The sequence below is a fragment of the Podarcis erhardii genome (genome assembly GCF_964252035.2).
Source record: "Podarcis erhardii genome assembly, chromosome: 13".
In the NCBI taxonomy this organism is placed as follows: Eukaryota; Metazoa; Chordata; class Lepidosauria; order Squamata; family Lacertidae; genus Podarcis; species Podarcis erhardii.
In genome coordinates, this window is record NC_138502.1 from 1,669,384 (window position 1) to 1,688,295 (window position 18,912).

The following is an 18,912-nucleotide window of genomic DNA, read 5'->3' on the forward strand; positions in this document are numbered from 1 at the left end:
ATTAAGCGGCTCAGGCAGCTAATTAAAAAGGGAGGCTTAATGCTTGTTAAGGCGCGCTGATGGGCTTTGTCCAGCCGTCATGCGCAACACAGAGGCAGGGCGCACATCGCCAACCCTCAGCCCCGCAAAAGAGGGGGCCGCCCCACTTCAGGATCGGGGCTTAGCTGAGCAGATGGGCATTCCTGAGGGAGACGAGATGGGTGCCCCAGCAACGGGTGTCGCGCAAGGGACAGGCGTGGGCCCAGCCAGCGCCACTGCCCTCAGTAAAGGCCCCCTGCACCCCATGTAAAGGTAAAGGGACCCCTGACCATGAGGTCCAGTCGTGGCTGACTCTGGGGTTGTGGTGCTCATCTCGCTTTACTGGCCGAGGGAGCCAGCACACAGCTTCCGGGTCATGTGGCCAGCATGACTAAGCCGCTTCTGACGAACCAGAGCAACGCATGGAAACACCGTTTACCTTCCCGCCAGAGTGGTACCTATTTATCTACTTGCACTTTGACGTGCTTTCGAACTGCTAGGTTGGCAGGAGCAGGGACCGAGCAACGGGAGCTCACCCCGTCGCGGGGATTCGAACCGTCGACCTTCTGATTGGCAAGTCCTAGGCTTTGTGGTTTAACCCACAGCGCCACCCACATCCCATGCACCCCATGTACCCAGAGGGAATTCTGTGGGTGCAGCTTCTTCGCGCCCCCCCCAGCCTCTCGCCTCCCCACATGCTCTCACACATTTCACCAATGGTTCTGCGGGAGAAGACCCACGGAATGGAAGAACTGTGGGGTTGGAGGGGACCCCCTGCAAAGGAAAAAGCACAGCTGAATAATCAGCCATCCCAACCTCTGTTTGAAAACCTCTGAAATAAAAAATTTAAGGTCTTATATATATATAAAATAAATGTTCATAAATGTACCAACCAAGGACGTACATAGATATGTGGACCGCATATCTGGAGCAGCACAGGAAGACCGCCCTGAAACCATTTTGACTCCCAAACTGACCAAATGTTTTCTCTGCAAGGAGGGAGGGGGTGAGGAAACCTTCCCATTGTCTCAGGAATTGGGAAATCGCCATCTCAAAGGAATGGCCAGACTACCAGGAAAAGCAATCAGATAAGGCATTATCAGATAACCTGGCAGACAGGGTAAAAAACAAGGCACTCGGATTTCTGTTGTAGACCGCCTTTTCTGGGATGTAGGTATGGTGTTTGTGGGGGGTGGTCTTGGGTTACACCCCTTCTGTGATGTGTGCATGATGTCTGGAGGGGTGGTCTTGAGCTCCAGGGCAGGGAATTTAAAATGTCTATATAAGGGCAGGCACACCTTTGTTCTGGGTCCTCCTCCGTCCTCCTGCATGTGGTGAGTGGGGGACCCTGTTGCAACAGTTCAATAAAGATCAGGCTTACGAGCTGCTTTGCTTCTCAATATTCTCTGGTTGGCCTCTGTTCTTTTCTCCTACTGATGGAGAACCTACAAAGGACTCTAGAAGGGCTTTTGTGTCCCCCAGAAGGGAATAAGGGCAGATTTTCGTTTACAACACCTCCGACGAAGGAGAGGACGCCACCTTCTGAAATCATGGAATTGCAGAGTTGGAAGAGACTCTCCAAAGGTCATCCAGTCCAAACCCCTGAAATGCAGGAATTGCAGTTGAAGAACCCTTGACAGATGGCCACCAACCTCCGTTTAAAAGAGAGTCCACCATGTTCCATGCGAAGGAAGTCCCCAACTCACCAAGGCTTTACGACCCATCAGCTACCCTCCATTTAGCCGGCTGGTCAAAGCTGTTCCAAGCCAGCGGCCCTGACCTTGTCTAGTGGCAGCCAGTTCCACAGGTGAATTTCACAGATTAATATCCCAAGCGGGGCTTGGGGGGGGGCTTGCATGGAAGGGGCTTGGGAACAAGGCTCCTGGGTCCTTTGGGATTTCAACCACTTTCCAGTCACACCGGGGGGGGGGGGGCGCGGAGGGAGAGGGGGGAGAGACAAAGGAAAGGCAGCGTATGACGTAGTCTGCACCAGAAGGGTGTCTCGAGGACACAACTCATCCCCCTGCCTCCACCCCCAGCTCTCTGTGGCCGCTTGAAGGCTAAAAATAAATACTTTGACCCCCACATCTTCACAACCTCTGTGGCGGTGAATGGGGATCCTTGCAGAAGGGGACAGCAGGGTGCATTCCTGGCCAAAACCTGGATGGTTCCCCTGCCAACCAAGGTATTCAGGCTTCACTCGGTTGGCGTCATAGGAGGCTTCTGCCTAAATGGGAGTTTGGGGGTGAAAGGCCTCATTGATCCCATCGCTCTGTCCCCCGTCCCCATTTTTCTTCCCTTCCTGCCTGATGGAGAACAGAGAAGTCTGGGTTCGTGGGACCCACCGAGGGGGGAAAGCAACCTCCATCACTCCGACAGGCTTGTTGTTAATATTTGGACATGAGTGCCTGGTGCCACGTAACACCACGCCGCACTGTGGCCGGCTGCGGCCGCATGGTTGCACACAGCGATATCGTTTCCTGTTTGTGGAAAGCGATGAGGCGGCAGAAGCAATAATAATAATAATAATAATAATTCATTATTTGTACCCCGCCCATCTGGCTGGGTTTCCCCAGCCACTCTGGGTGGCTTCCAACAAAGATACAGTGGTACCTCGGGTTACATACACTTCAGGTTACATATGCTTCAGGTTACAGACTCCACTAACCCAGAAATAGTGCTTCAGGTTAAGAACTTCGCTTCAGGATGAGAACAGAAATCGTGCTCCAGCGGTGCAGTGGCAGCAGGGGGCCCCATTAGCTAAGTTGGTGCTTCAGATTAAGAACAGTTTCAGGTTAAGAATGGACCTCCGGAATGAATTAAGGACTTAACCTGAGGTACCACTGTACTTTAAAATGCAACACATTAAAAACTTTCCTGAACAGGGCTGCCTTCAGATGTCTTCTAAATGTCAGGTAGTTGTTTATCTCTTTGACATCTGGTGGGAGGGCGTTCCACAGGGCGGGCGCCACCACCGAAAAGGCCCTCTGCCTGGTTCCCTGTAGCTTTGCTTCTCGCAATGAGGGAACCGCCAGAAGGCCCTCGGAGCTGGACCTCAGTGTCCGGGCAGAATGATGGGGGTGGAGACGCTCCTTCAGGTATACTGGGCCTTTGAGGCTGTTTAGGTCTTTAAAGGTCAACACCAACACTGTGAATTGTCCTTGGAAATGTCCTGGGAGCCAATGTAGGTCTTTCAGGACTGGTGTTATGTGGTTCCGGCAGCCGCTCCCAGTCACCAGTGTAGCTGCCACATTCTGGATTAGTTGTAGTTTCCGGGTCACCTTCAAAGGGAGTCCCACGTATGTGGGCTCAGCAAAAGCAGAAGCAAACTTCCAAATTTCTTCAAAAAACAAAATCGCAAATATAATAGAGGAATATAATCTTAGTTGGAAGGGACCACAGGGGGTCATCGAGCCCTGAAATGCAGGAATCTGCAAGAAGCCATGACAGATGGCCGTCCAACCTCTGTCTAAATACCTCCAAGGAAGGAGAGACCACTACCTCCTATGGTAGTCTAGATCAGGAAGGTACTTCGGGAGCCAGTGTGGTGTAGTGGTTAAGAGCGGTAGTCTCATAATCTGGGGAACCGGGTTCGCGTCTCCGCTCCTCCACATGCAGCTGCTGGGTGACCTTGGGCCAGTCACACTTCTCTGAAGTCTCTCAGCCCCACTCATCTCACAGAGTGTTTGTTGGGGGGGAGGAAGGGAAAGGAGAATTCACTACAGTGGTACCTCGGGTTAAGAACTTAATTCGTTCCGGAGGTCCGTTCTTAACCTGAAACTGTTCTTAACCTGAGGCACCACTTTAGCTAATGGGGCCTCCCGCTGCCGCCGTGTCGCCATTTCTGTTCCCATCCTGGAGCAAAGTTCTTAACCCAAGGTACTACTTCTGGGTTAGCGGAGTCTGTAACCAGAAGAGTCTGTAACCCGAGGTACCACTGTACTCTGGTATCACCAGAAGCGGCTTAGTCATGCTGGCCACATGACCCGGAAAAACTGTCTGCGGACAAACGCCGGCTCCCTCGGCCAGTAAAGTGAGATGAGCGCCACAACCCCAGAGTCGTTCGCGACTGGACTTAACTGTCAGGGGTCCTTTACCTTTGTTGTTGTTTAGTCGTTTAGTCGTGTCCGACTAGGTACCTTTCTTGATCTACATTCTGCATTGTAGCTGAGCTTCTGTTACTGTGGCTCAGATCAACCTCAACGCCTTCTAGGGAGCTTTGACCCTCTTCACTTCCCTCTTCAACTTTCCTTTTGTTGTTGAGTCGTTTAGTCATGTCCGCCTTTTCGTGGCCCCCTGGACCAGAACACGCCAGGCACTCCTGTCTTCCACTGCCTCCCGCAGTTTGGTCAAACTCATGCTGGTCCCTTCGAGAACACTGTCTCCCAGCAGGAAGTGTGGCTATTTATCCTCCACAAAATTGTCTTAATCCAGGCATAGGCAAACTCGGCCCTCCAGATGTTTTGGGATTACAACTCCCATCATCCCTAGCTAACAGGACAGGGATGATGGGAGTTGTAGTCCCAAAACATCTGGAGGGCCGCGTTTGCCTATGCCTGGTCTAGACCTCTTTTGGCAGCTAAGACAGGCTGGCAAGGCATTAAAAGCCCTTCTCAGTCTGCCCAGGTTATGGGGCTGGATCTGCTCCTCAACCCTCGTTATGATCGTCAGAAAGAAAAAAGTCTCATCCCAAGCCACCCCATGGAAGCGACACATTATTAATTCTGGTTTGGGGCGTTGGGAGTCCACATACTGGCTAAATCAAACTGCCATATGGAAGGGCAGTCTATCTGAATATCTGCTGGAACCTAGGAAGAGCCTGCCTTTCACAGTGGCCAAGCAGAGTTATATAGGGATTTTTGTTGTTGATTCGTTTAGTCATGTCCGCCTCTTCATGACCCCCTGGACCAGAGCATGCCAGGCCCTCCTGTCTTCCACTGCCTCCCGCAGTTTGGTCAAACTCATGCTGGTCGCTTCCAGAACACTGTCCCACCATCTTGTCCTCCGTCGTCCCCTTCTCCTTGTGCCCTCCATCTTTCCCAACATCAGGGTCTTTTCCAGGGAGTCTTCTCTTCTCATGAGGTGGCCAAAGTCTTGGAGCCTCAGCTTCAGGATCTGTCCTTCCAGTGAGCCCTCAGGGCTGATTTCCTTCCGAATGGAGAGGTTGGATCTTCTTGCAGTCCATGGGACTCTCAAGAGTCTCCTCCAGCACCAGAATTCAAAAGCATCCATTCTTCGGCAATCAGCCTTCTTTATGGTCCAGCTCTTACTTCCATACATCACTACTGCCTTTACCTTTACCTTTACCTATTATTACATGGGGTTAGACAAACTCATGGCAGACAGGGCTATCAATAGCTACAGCCTGCCTCCACAGTTGGAGGCAGCCATGCTTCTGGACAGCATCTTCTGGAAACTGCAAGAGGGGAGAGTGTAGCTCTTGCCTTTGAATCCTGCTTGCAGGTTTTCCCATAATGGGAATCCGGTTGGCCACTGTGAGAACAGGATGGTGGACTAGAGGGGCCGTGGGCCTGATCCACCAGGGCTCTTCTTAAGTTCTGACATGTGAACCTATGAAGAAACCTGGTAGATCACACCACAGGCTTATGAACTAGCTCACCATCCTGTTTCCACAATGACCAGCCCAATCCCTATGGCAAGCTCAGTTTGTGACGAATCTTCTGACGAGCAGCAATGAATCAAGTGCAAAGGCCTTCAAAAAAAAGAAGAGGGGGGAAAAAGAAAAGAACGGTTGCTTAAAAACCAGAAATCCCAGGGGCAAGGAGGGGGGTGACATGGAAGATGGCACATTCCTGCTCATTCTTGCCCTGCCCTGGCACTCTGCCGGGCTCCCTAAAACACCACCTGATTTACGGGCAGCGTTTAGGGGAAAGCCGTAAAGAGTTTTTACAGTAAGAAGGGACAAAAAAAAGGCACAAGCGATCAGCCAAAGAGAAGGTTAAGGGGAGGTGCCTGGGCTCACATGCCAGCTGGTGTGACTCTCTGCCAACCTGCCTTGGAGAGAGGTGGTAGAATAGGGCACCGGGCTTTGGGGTGTGTGTCCGGCTCAGATGGAGAGCCCCGTGATTGTGAAGTAAAGCTTGCATCCTGCAAAAGGCTGGAGACAGGCAGAACTCCTGGCTCCCATTACCCCTTCTGCATGCCATTCTCCTCCCAGAAATCCCTGCAGTTCTGACCCTTTCTTCCCTCGTCTGTTGCAGAACACCCCACTTCCCCTCAGCTCTGAGCCTAGAAATCCCAGCTTTTGATTTCCTCCCTCGCTGCAACAGCAGGGACAGTGTAGGGAGAACTGAAGAGGTTCTTGACTGGAGGAGGTCATAAGTGGCACTGGCTCGTAGGTTTTTTGGGAAAGGCATTAATTCTTCGCATTTCAGCAAGTTGCAGCTGCACTGAGGGAGGCAACAAAGCAAGGCCTACAAATACTATGAGCAAAAACCCCACCGCGTGTTTTAACTACTTCTTCCAGTCTGGGAAAAGTGACACCGGCCATTCCCAAGCATCCCTGAGATTTTGGGTCCTGAGAAATGGGATAGAGGGGCAACATCCTTTTCCCACTGGGGAAAATGTCTTCTCTAAGATGGGGGCATGTATGGAGTGCAGGCATTAACACCCCGTAGTAACACATCCTGTGCCAATTGTTGAGAATAAGCTACAGGTTATACGCAGGGGGCGCTGTGGGTTAAACCACAGAGCCTAGGACTTGCCCATCAGAAGGTCGGCGGTTCGAATCCCCGCCAAGGGGTGAACTCCCATTGCTCGGTCCCTGCTCCTGCCCACCTAGCAGTTCGAAAGCACGTCAAAGTGCAAATAGATAAATAGGTACTGCTCTGGCAGGAAGGTAAACGGCGTTTCCGTGCGCTGCTCTGGTTTGCCAGAAGCGGCTTAGTCATGCTGGCCACATGACCCGGAAGCTGGACGCCGGCTCCCTCAGCCAATAAAGCGAGATGAGCGCCGCAACCCCACAGTCGGTCACAACTGGACCTAATGGTCAGGGGTCCCTTTACCTTTGTTGTTGTTGAGTCGTTTAGTCGTGTCCGCCTCTTCGTGACCCCCTGGACCAGAGCACGCCAGGCACTCCTGTCTTTCACTGCCTCCCGCAGTTTGGTCAAACTCATGCTGGTCTCTTCGAGAACACTGTCCCACCATCTTGTCCTCTGTCGCCCCCTTCTCCTTGTGCCCTCCATCTTTCCCAACATCAGGGTCTTTTCCAGGGAGTCTTCTCTTCTCATGAGGTGGCCAAAGTCTTGGAGCCTCAGCTTCAGGATCTGTCCTTCTAGTGAGCACTCAGGACTGATTTCCTTCAGAATGGAGAGGTTTGATCTTCTTGCAGTCCATGGGACTCTCAAGAGTCATGCTGGCCACATGACCCGGAAGCTGTACGCCGGCTCCCTCGGCCAATAAAGCGAGATGAGCGCCGCAACCCTAGAGTTGGTCACGACTGGACCTAATGGTCAGGGGTCCCTTTACCTTTACCTATCCTCCTCTCAGTGGCTGGGACAGAAATGTGGGCTTCCTAGATACCCACTCTCCTGTGATTGCAAGTCCCTCGGGGCAGAGATCTACTGCTTCGTACTTTGCAAAACAATTTGCATGTTGTTGTTGTTGTTCAGTCGTTTAAGCGTGTCGACTCTTCATGACGCCATGGACCAGAGCAGGCCTGGCACTCCTGTCTTCCACTGCCTCCTGCAGTCTGGTTAAAATTTGCAAGTAAGGTGGCGCAATCATCCTTCTCAAATCAGCTTTTCTTCTGGAGAACCCAGGAGAGTGGGATATCAGCCCCTATCCCTAGTGGAAAGCTTTATTAGACACCTCCTCGCTGCCCACTCCATCCTGCCCCCCAAGTTAGCTTGCTCTAGTCACCAAAACACACCTGATACAAAGCGCATCTTCACTTGTCTTTTTTGCCTCCCTGTTTTCAGCGACAGCAGCGTCATCCATGTCACACGTGAAGCAACCATTTGGAAAAGGAGCATAGGAAGAAGCTATCTTTTGGTCCAACCAGCAAAATACTGCCAACACTCACAGCATGCCATCCAACATAGGGACATCCTATTCAATAATATGGGACGTGGGTGGCGCTGTGGGTTAAACCACAGAGCCTAGGACTTGCTGATCAGAAGGTTGCCGGTTTGAATCCCCGCGACGGGGTGAGCTCCCGTTGATCGGTCCCTGCTCCTGCCAACCTAGCAGTTTGAAAGCACGTCAAAGTGCAAGTAGATAAATAGGTACCGCTCCAGCGGGAAGGTAAATGGCATTTCCGTGTGCTGCTCTCGTTCGCCAGAAGCGGCTTAGTCCTGCTGGCCACATGACCTGGAAGCTGTACGCCGGCTCCCTCGGCCAGTAAAGCGAGATGAGCGCCGCAACCCCAGAGTCGGCCACGACTGGACCTAATGGTCAGGGGGTCCCTTTACCTTTATTCAATAATAACAATAATAGCAATATTAATAATAATAATAATATTTATATCCCACCCATTTGACTGAGTTGTCCCAGCCACTCTGGGTGGCCTCCAACATATAAAACATTAAACATTAAAAACTTCCCTATACAGGGCCACCTTCAGATGTCTTCTAAAGGTTGTATAGTGATTTATCTTCTTGACTTGGGGGTCCTGGTTAGGTCCTGCTTGCAGGTTTATTGTTATGTATTAAGCTTGGAGGGACGTGGGCGGCACTGTGGTCTAAACCACTGAGCCTAGGGCTTGCTGATCGGAAGGTCAGCGGTTCGAATCCCCGTGATGGGGTGAGCTCCCGTTGCTCAGTCCCTGCTCCTGCCAACCTAGCAGTTCGAAAGCATGTCAGAGTGCAAGTAGATAAAGAGGTACCACTCCGGCAGGAACGTAAACGGCGTTTCCATGCGCTGCTCTGGTTCGCCAGAAGCGGCTTAGTTCTGCTGGCCACATGACCCGGAAGCTGTACGCCGGCTCCCTCGGCCAGTAAAGCGAGATGAGCGCCACAACTCCAGAGTCGTTCATGACTGGACTTAACTGTCAGGGGTCCTTTAACTTTACCTTTTCTACCAAGCTTGGATCTTAGAACAACAGGCAGGTAGGATCCTAGAGTGCAACAACTGATTGGCCTGCAGGAGCAGCCCAATCAGGCTCCAGGATGGAAGCAGAATCAGCCAATCAGATGGGACCCATTGCGTAAATAATGTATATAAAGCCAGAGGTTTGGCGGGGTGGGAGAGAGGCAATTCATTCACTGTCTTACGAGCTTCAGTAAAAAGCATGAAATCACTACACAACTCTGAATATATTTACCATGATGGTATAATAAAAATAATTACGGTATAATAATAATAATAATAATAATAATAATAATAATAATAAAAAATTTATTTATACCCCACTCATCTGTCTGATTGGGTTTCCCCAGCCACTCTGGGCAGCTCCCAACAGAATATTAAAAACAGGATAAAACATCAAACATTAAAAACTTCCTTTAACTGAATCTGGCCCAGGTTGCTCTCAGATGTTCTGGGGACCTAATCTGGCTTTACTTCCTGGAGTAAAATCCTAAAAAAAGCTCAACAACTTCAATCCTTTAAAAAAAAAAAGTCAACAACTTTGGCTGGCCCTATGGTCAGCCCCCACGGCCCTTCACTTAATCAAATCTGGCCTTCTTTGAAAAAAGTTTGGACATCACTGGAACTTTATTCGCCAGAGTAGCCAGAGAGCGCTCAGAGTGTGAAGCGATGGGCACTAGATGGAGCTCTCGGCTTTGGGAAGGAGACCAGTGAGATTTTGTTTTTTGTATGTGTCTAGAGATGGCTCCCATGCCTGTTTTCAATGGCCTGGATGCTGAAAGAGAGAGCACCTCTGAGTACATGCAAAGTGCCAACTTATATGCTGCAGCTAATCACCAGGAACATCTGGGTCAGAAGTTCGGACCTGAAGTCAGTCTCTCTCCCTTCCTTCCTTCCTTCCTTCCTTCCTTCCTTCCTTCCTTTCTCTCTCTCTCTCTCTCTCTTTCTTTCTTTCTTTCTTTCTTTCTTTCTTTCTTTCTTTCTTTCTCCTCTTCTTCTTCTAGAACATGGGTAGGCAACCTAAGGCCTGGGGACCAGATCCGACCCAATCGCCTTCCAAATCTGGCCCACGGATGGTCCGGGAATCAGCGTGTTTTTACATGCGTAGAATGTGTGCTTTTATTTCAAATGCATCTCTGGGTTATTTGTGGGACATAGTGTAGCACCCTGCTTGTGGTTAACGCTTAGCTGGAATGAAATATTCAACGCAGCAATAGAGAAATTAAAATAGTAATTTATTTGTCAGACAAATAAATAAGAGGCTCAGTGGTACGTGGTTACCAAGCTCTGGCCTGGCCTCCTGCCATTCTGGCCAGCACTTATATTCCCTTAATCCAGCCCCCTTTGCTCCTCCTGTGGCTGCCTCTGTCCAATCAGCCTGGTTGAAATTCCTATTGGCTGTTTGCTAGAGCCAATCACAAAAGATACACCCACAAAAGATACACCCATTTCCTTGCCCTTATATGGGAGACAAAGAGCTATATATAAATGACAAATAAGTAATAATATATCTTACATGGAATCTTAATTACCAGCTCACCTCTTGCCCTTCTTGCCCTATTGCCTTCTAAAACAAATGGTTTAATCTTACATTTTATGTTCAACAGATGTCAAGGATCTTGAGTTTCACATCAACATTGAAAGATTTCCTTCATTTAATGTTTCTAAACAAAATGCCTGACAACTATATATCAAGACTGCCCGGATGGCGTCTTCTGTCTGGCAGGGGGGGGGCTGGTGGCTGACTTAATTTCAGGATAAATACAACTCTTACAACCATATGAAATAAGAATCTAGCATTCCTTAAATCCTTTGCATAATTACATTTAAGCCAATATATTTAAGCTAATATATTTCATACATTTATCATAGGTAGCCTCTTAAAAGAATAAAGCTTCTCAAAGTGAAAAGGAAGGAACTCAATAAAACACAGCTTTTAAAAGAAGCCTCTTCAGTTTGCACCTCCCCCTTTCCCCCTCCTCTCCAGCCTCAAAATAAAATAGGAAGAAGCTGCTTCTTCTGCCAAGCCAGTTGCCTTTCCAACATTTAACACATTTTAACCTTTTTAACTCTCTCAGTTTAAGAAACAGCTTTAGAAGAGACTTCCCCAAAAATGCTCTCTTTCTTTCTAGCTAAATGTTTTTCCTTCCATTTGCTCCTGGCCTTTCAACCTTAGAAAGAAGATCTGGCTCATTTTACTGGGAGGCACATTAGTATTATCTTTCCCCATTCCTAATGGTGTTTTCTCAGCCTTGGGGCAGCATATGTAATTCTCCCTTTTTATGACTTTGAGAATTGTTTTTCTACTATAAATCAATGGGGCCCTTCTTGTCTTAGGAGGAAAAACATCTTGCCAAGGTTCTTTTAGGCAGCTGGTCTTTTGCCTGGCATGAAACATTTGAAAATCCTTTTTTTAAGCTCATTTTTAAATACAAGCCTTGATTGAAATATATAGAAGCTTTGATAAAAATGCAGGCTTATGATTAGATGCCTCATTCCCCCCTTTCAAGCTCAAGGACCTTCATCCCAAGTGTCCTTGATAGCTTGACCTTCATCATATTCCTGAGGTAAAGCTCTGTATAGGGCCATGATATGAGGTAGAGTTTCATTTGAAACCATCTTGCTAATTGTACTTCTAAAACATGAAATGATACATGGCATCATACATAAAACCAATACTACTACTGTCAAGAAAAACAAGCAAGACAATAGTATCCCTTTGAGTCCTGTGACATTAGGTAACCAATTGGTGAGCCATCCCATATCCCATCCTTCCCATGTTTGTACTGGGACATGTGCTATATTCTCCATCTTTGTGGCCAACACACGGATTGCCTCACCATTATCAGAAATGTTAAAGCAACAGGCATTCCCTGTCAAGTTCAAGACTCCACATAGGCCTCCCTGCCTGGCAAGTACATAATCCATTCCCATTTTCAGCTGCAAAATGGCGGCTCTACTTTCATCCAACTGTTGTGCAATAAGTCTCAAACTCTGGGCCGTTGCATTGGTTACAAGTTCCACTACTGCTTGCAATCGAATTATTCTGTTTAGATTATAAATAGGATCCCGTGCCCCTTGTATGAGCTCACCAGGATTCCAGGAGGCAGGATCATAATAGGCTATAATGCGCTCTGGCGGCCAATCATCAGTACCGCTCCAACTTTGGGTACTTCCTCCTGCTATATGAGAAATATCAGCATTCCTTCGTGTTCGCCTGGCCGAACTAGTGGGCATAATCCACATTGGTGGTAATACCCAACCCAAGAAACAAGTCCCACTCCATTTGGAAGGGAGTTTCTTGTATGCCCATTCTCCACATATCCACCACAACCATCGGGTCTGAGGTTTTTGGTACGGGGAATACAGAAGGCGAAATACCAAAAGGGGTAGAGAGTTCACAGTGCAGTATGTTAGATTGCCTTCTTCTGTCACAGTTATGTTCCACACCACTTTCCATGCATGAATAAAAGGAGGTGCACAGGGCAAGGCATTCCGAGTTCGATAGGTAGTACCGTGTGCCCAGGTATGACTATTCTTCTTATAATCCCAAGTATAGTGACAATGAGAAGAGCCTATCATGGGAGAATCAGCTGCATCTGATGATTTATGTACACAGAATTCCCCTTGTACAGGTATAACTCGTAATGGTTTAGTTGAGTTCCATCCGGGGAAATTCTGTATTTCAGTTTGGTGTGGCATTTCGCTTACCATACCAATAGCATCTAATGGTATCGGTAATAAGGGCATACCTCCCTCTGAATCATCTGGCCCAAGAGAGCAAACAAGGCAATTGGTCCTATTTGCAACATTAGCTACCATTTCAGCTAAACCTACCCACATATTGTGGTCATGGCTGAATCCATATTTAGCCAATTTGGTCAGATTCAAGGACCCTTCCCCTTCCCAAGGGATCAGGATTAATAATAAAATCATGTTGATGTCTAGTATATGCATTCCTTCCACAAAAGATTACCTTATAGTGATAGCAAATAATTATTAGCCCCAATATAATTCCCCCAGTGACAGAAATGGGGAACCACCAAGACCAAAACATATATCCCGAGGATCCCCAATGAGTAATATCTCTGATAATTGTTCCACAAGGGGGGGGCAGTCAATCAATTGTATTAGAGAATCTTTCCGTTCACAGTCGCTGGTTCAGACGCTCCTCAAGCTTCAGGCGTGCGCAGGTCAGCCAGCTTCCAGGTTGTGGCTGCAGCAGGCCGGTCGTCAAATGTTGCCCGTGACCTAGCCCGTTCCCGGTAGGGCTAGATACAGGGGTTTTTGGAGAGAGTTAGTTTTAAAGGATTAGAGGGGTCACCTTTGCACGTCCAACTGCCTTCAGACTTCTTCAAACGAGAGTGATGAATCCAGGGGGTCACCTCAGCTACCTTCACCGCTGTTGGAGTAGAGAGCAAGACGGTGTAAGGTCCACGCCACTTAGGTGCAAGTGGATCGCGTTTCCACTCTTTCACCCATACGCTATCGCCAGCCTGGAACTGATGAATCGGCTCGGCAATGCTGCACGGCGTGCGCTCGAGGGCCCACCTGTTAAGAGAAACAAAAACACGGGAGAGAGATTGCACTTGTTCCTGTGTCACATGGTCTCCTATTTGTTTAAGGTCAGCTGGAATATCCTGAACAAAGGAGGGCGGTCTCCCATACAGGAGCTCAAAAGGTGACAACTTAAGTCTTTTTGTGGGTGCACACCGAACACGAAACAGTGTTATGGGTAACACATCTACCCTTCTGAGACTTTAGACATATTAGTGGGCTTCTGGCATGCCCTGCGAATACCTTGCACAAGTGTCTGGCGGTAGGTGGTAAGTCTGGCCAGGTGAATTGCATTGTTTGGATCCCAATTAGGATCTTCCAAGGGAAAGTTATCTTGGAGATGACGGTCAATATTATAAATATTTCCCGCTCTGGCCTGCTCACGCAAATATATCTGTGCCTTTTCAATTATGTCTCTCCTTTCCTCAGTGGTGAACAGAGTATTTAGGAGCTGGCGACAATCTGTCCAAGTAGGGCTATGAGTATTTACTATTGAAGTCACCAAGTCCATCATAGCCTGAGGTTTTTCTGCAAAAGATGGGGTGTGTGTTTTCCAATTCATCAGATCTGTAGTTGTGAATGGAATATATTGCAGGGTCGAAGTTCGAGGTGGCCGTGGTCCGGGTTGCCCATTAACCAGCGCAGGCTCCTCAAGTGCATCAAATACTCTTCTAAGAGGGGCTACTACGTGATCTTTCTCTTCACTTTGCTCTAGGGGCCTCAAATCATAGGGGATGGTATCTGTCGCAAGGCGTTCTTTTAGCAGCTTTATACGCCTGGCTGTATTGCTTGCTGACCGAGCAAGGTCTCCCTGTAACTTCTGTAACATTTCTCTGGGACTTGGATGTACAGGGGTTTGGGGTGGGCAATCAGTTGTTCCACTAAAGGAGACTGTAGATGGAGGTCTATTAGGAGTCACAGGTGGAATAACCACTTCTGCTTGGGCTTTATTATAGGACTCCAATGCCTCCTGAAGATATTTATCATAATCTATCAAGGAATCAAGCTCTGTGACTCCACTCCCATTATTCATTCCAGTTTCTTGCCTTGGGGTTACAACTGGTGGAGTGTTTGGATTAAGCTCCCTTCGATGTGGAGCATAGGGTGGAGGTGGAAGCACCTCTTCCTCTGGCCCCTCAAAAATGGGTTTGAGTTTATTTGGCAAGATTCCTTTCCTAGCTTCGGCTTTTACAGCCAATAATTTGCATCGTTTGACTTTGCATTCCCTTATCCATGGAGGATTTTTATTTAATGTGCTCAGCCAGGAATCTATATATGGAAATTGTTCTGGGCACCCTCCAGTTTCTTTGGCGATATCAGTCCAAAGTTTGCTTACTAAATTTATATCAAAGGTTCCCTGGGATGGCCATCCAGTAATTTGTTTTGGCCATTCTAGTTCACATAACGTTCTCAAGCGCTCTGGCGTCATTTTGACTCCATATGCCCCTGAGAAGGCTTTCTTAAAATTATTTAACATACACTCAAGAGGTGTATTTTCCCCCTTTGAACCCCCAACTCCCATTGTATGGCCCTGTGAAGTATCCACTCAGTCACTCACAGACGCGCTTCGTGGGTTTCCTTGCCTAGATGGAGTCGCCTCACTAGGAATCGAAGTACTGCCCACTCCACACTCAGGTCAGCTACAGATTGCTCTGTACTTTCTCACACATACAATGCGCTGGATACTTCACCACACTCTACCTCCCAATCCTTCCCTTTCCCTACACCAGATCACCATCTGATGTACCCAACCACCTAGCGTACTCAGTTTCCCCTTACTGAGACGCAGAAGTTTGATCAAGACTTCTCTTCCTCCCAATTAATTGGAGGGCCAAAAATCCCTTTGTGCACTTACCCTTGGTTGGTTCCCTGTTTCCCCCGGTCCGTCGCCGCCAGTGAGCAGGGTATCAGACAGACGAGTCTTCTGCGTTCCCCCTGGAAAAAAATTACCAGTGCGCGCTTTGGGTAAGCAGTTGTCCTCTCTCTTGTACCCTGCCCAGTAGGGCGAAGGGGCTGCGTTCCAGCAGACCACTTATCCGAGTCACAGGGCACCATAAAATGTAGCACCCTGCTTGTGGTTAACGCTTAGCTGGAATGAAATATTCAACGCAGCAATAGAGAAATTAAAATAGTAATTTATTTGTCAGACAAATAAATAAGAGGCTCAGTGGTACGTGGTTACCAAGCTCTGGCCTGGCCTCCTGCCATTCTGGCCAGCACTTATATTCCCTTAATCCAGCCCCCTTTGCTCCTCCTGTGGCTGCCTCTGTCCAATCAGCCTGGTTGAAATTCCTATTGGCTGTTTGCTAGAGCCAATCACAAAAGATACACCCACAAAAGATACACCCATTTCCTTGCCCTTATAAGGGAGACAAAGAGCTATATATATGACATATAAGTAATAATATATCTTACATGGAATCTTAATTACCAGCTCACCTCTTGCCCTCCTTGCCCTATTGCCTTCTAAAACAAATGGTTTAATCTTACATTTTATGTTCAACAGATGTCAAGGATCTTGAGTTTCACATCAACATTGAAAGATTTCCTTCATTTAATGTTTCTAAACAAAATGCCTGACAACTATATATCAAGACTGCCCGGATGGCGTCTTCTGTCTGGCAGGGGGGGGGCTGGTGGCTGACTTAATTTCAGGATAAATACAACTCTTACAACCATATGAAATAAGAATCTAGCATTCCTTAAATCCTTTGCATAATTACATTTAAGCCAATATATTTAAGCTAATATATTTCATACATTTATCATAGGTAGCCTCTTAAAAGAATAAAGCTTCTCAAAGTGAAAAGGAAGGAACTCAATAAAACACAGCTTTTAAAAGAAGCCTCTTCAGTTTGCACCTCCCCCTTTCCCCCTCCTCTCCAGCCTCAAAATAAAATAGGAAGAAGCTGCTTCTTCTGCCAAGCCAGTTGCCTTTCCAACATTTAACACATTTTAACCTTTTTAACTCTCTCAGTTTAAGAAACAGCTTTAGAAGAGACTTCCCCAAAAATGCTCTCTTTCTTTCTAGCTAAATGTTTTTCCTTCCATTTGCTCCTGGCCTTTCAACCTTAGAAAGAAGATCTGGCTCATTTTACTGGGAGGCACATTAGTATTATCTTTCCCCATTCCTAATGGTGTTTTCTCAGCCTTGGGGCAGCATATGTAATTCTCCCTTTTTATGACTTTGAGAATTGTTTTTCTACTATAAATCAATGGGGCCCTTCTTGTCTTAGGAGGAAAAACATCTTGCCAAGGTTCTTTTAGGCAGCTGGTCTTTTGCCTGGCATGAAACATTTGAAAATCCTTTTTTTAAGCTCATTTTTAAATACAAGCCTTGATTGAAATATATAGAAGCTTTGATAAAAATGCAGGCTTATGATTAGATGCCTCAATAGGAATTCGTTCATTTTTTCTTCTTCAAAATATAGTCCGGCCCCCCACAAGGTCTGAAATATATTCGGAGTTGCCCCTGGCTGAAAAAGTTTCCTGAATTTGGGAGAACCCTGGCGAAAGTGCTTATGCTTAATTAACAACGCAGTTGGGAGCAGACTCTGATTATTATTATTATTATTTCTTTACAGGGACTGGATGGATGAATGAATGAATGAAACCTAGAGCGCACCAAACACAACATTATCTAAACTTTGTTTCAAAGCAGGAAACTCTAGTTTGGTATGGGATCTCTTCTGCGGGAGAGCACAAAGCGACAGTTCCTGGGGATCTTGGGAGAGGAGCCATGGCAGTTGGCCCAACTGGATTGGTTTTCTAGTCCTTCGTTCCCTGTTGTTATGTTCTGAGTTGAATAGGATCCAAAAGGCAGCAGTCTGAAGGGGATGGACTACATGGAACTGGCGGAAATGACTGGCAGAATCCGAGACCAGGGAGAAGAGTCGGTGGAGGAAGATTGGAAGAAATTTAAAGACTATTTACAGAAACATTGTAAAATTAATAACTGTTAGAAGGATGTTGGAATAATATTATATGATTTTAGCAGGAATGATATAAAGGATTTGGGAATAACTGACTGTTAATTGGTGAAAGGAGGAAAAGTAAAGTTACATCATATTAAGATAATTTACAGGACTAAAATTTTAAAAGAGGGAAAGGATTTGCTGAAATGGATATTTGATTTAGAATACAAAAAAGGGAGGTGTGAGGAGGTCAAGGAAATAAGCTAATGAAAGATAAGTAATGAGATAAAGATAAGTATTTTTCTTTGCGTTTTTGTTTTTGTTTAATGGATTTTATTTTTCTGTTTTTTCATATTGTGATGTGTTGTTTTGTTTTTGTTTAATGTGGTATTTTTACTTTTTCTTTCTGTAACCTTTAAAATTTTAATAAATATTATTTTTAAATAAAACAAAAGGCAGCAGTCTGATTGGTCCTAGAACAATAGGATCCAACATGCAGCAGTCTCATTGGTCCTAGAACAATGCAGCAGTCTGATTGGTCCTAGAACAATAGGGTCCAGAATGCAGCAGTCTGATTGGTCCTAGAACAATGCAGCAGTATGATTGGTCCTAGAACAATGCAGCAGTATGATTGGTCTGCAGGAGCCACCCAATCCATCTCCAGGTGGAAGTGAATCCGCAACCTGAATGGCCTACAGGAGAATCCCAGAATTAGCCAATCACGTGGGGCCCATTGTGTAAATAATGTATATAAAGCAGATATTTTGGGGAAACTTTCATTCCTCACTACTATGAGCTGAATAAAGAGCATGAAATCCACACTCGACTCCAAATATATTTCACCTGTCAGGGCTGGTCACCTCAGCCTTACTTTTTGCCCCTCACCAGGTTGACTCTGTAGAGACTTTGACCAAAAGCTTCTCAGGATTACCATGACGACGGGTAAATCACATCTTTTTGGTGTGAGGCAACTTCCTGCCGGTGATGGGATCGCCAGCAGGCGGCCGCCATATTGTGAAAGGCAATGGTCAACGTATTCATCAAACCGCCTGAGGAGAATGTCGTCAAAGGGCCCAAATTCATGAAATCTCCATGCGGCTGCCATTTTGCATGCGCGTCTGTGTGTTATTTTTCTTTTTCTCCCGCTGCGTGGAGGACTTTTGAATCCCACTGAAACAGCAAGATTCCTGCTGTTGCTGTTGCTGAGTCGTTTAGTCATGTCCAACTCTTCCTGACCCCCTGGACCAGAGCAGGCCAGGCCCTCCTGTCTTCCACTGCCTCCCACAGTTTGGTCAAACTCATGTCCATAGCTTCAAGAACACTGTCCCACCATCTCGTCCTCCGTCATCCCCTTCTCCTTGCGCCCTCCATCTTT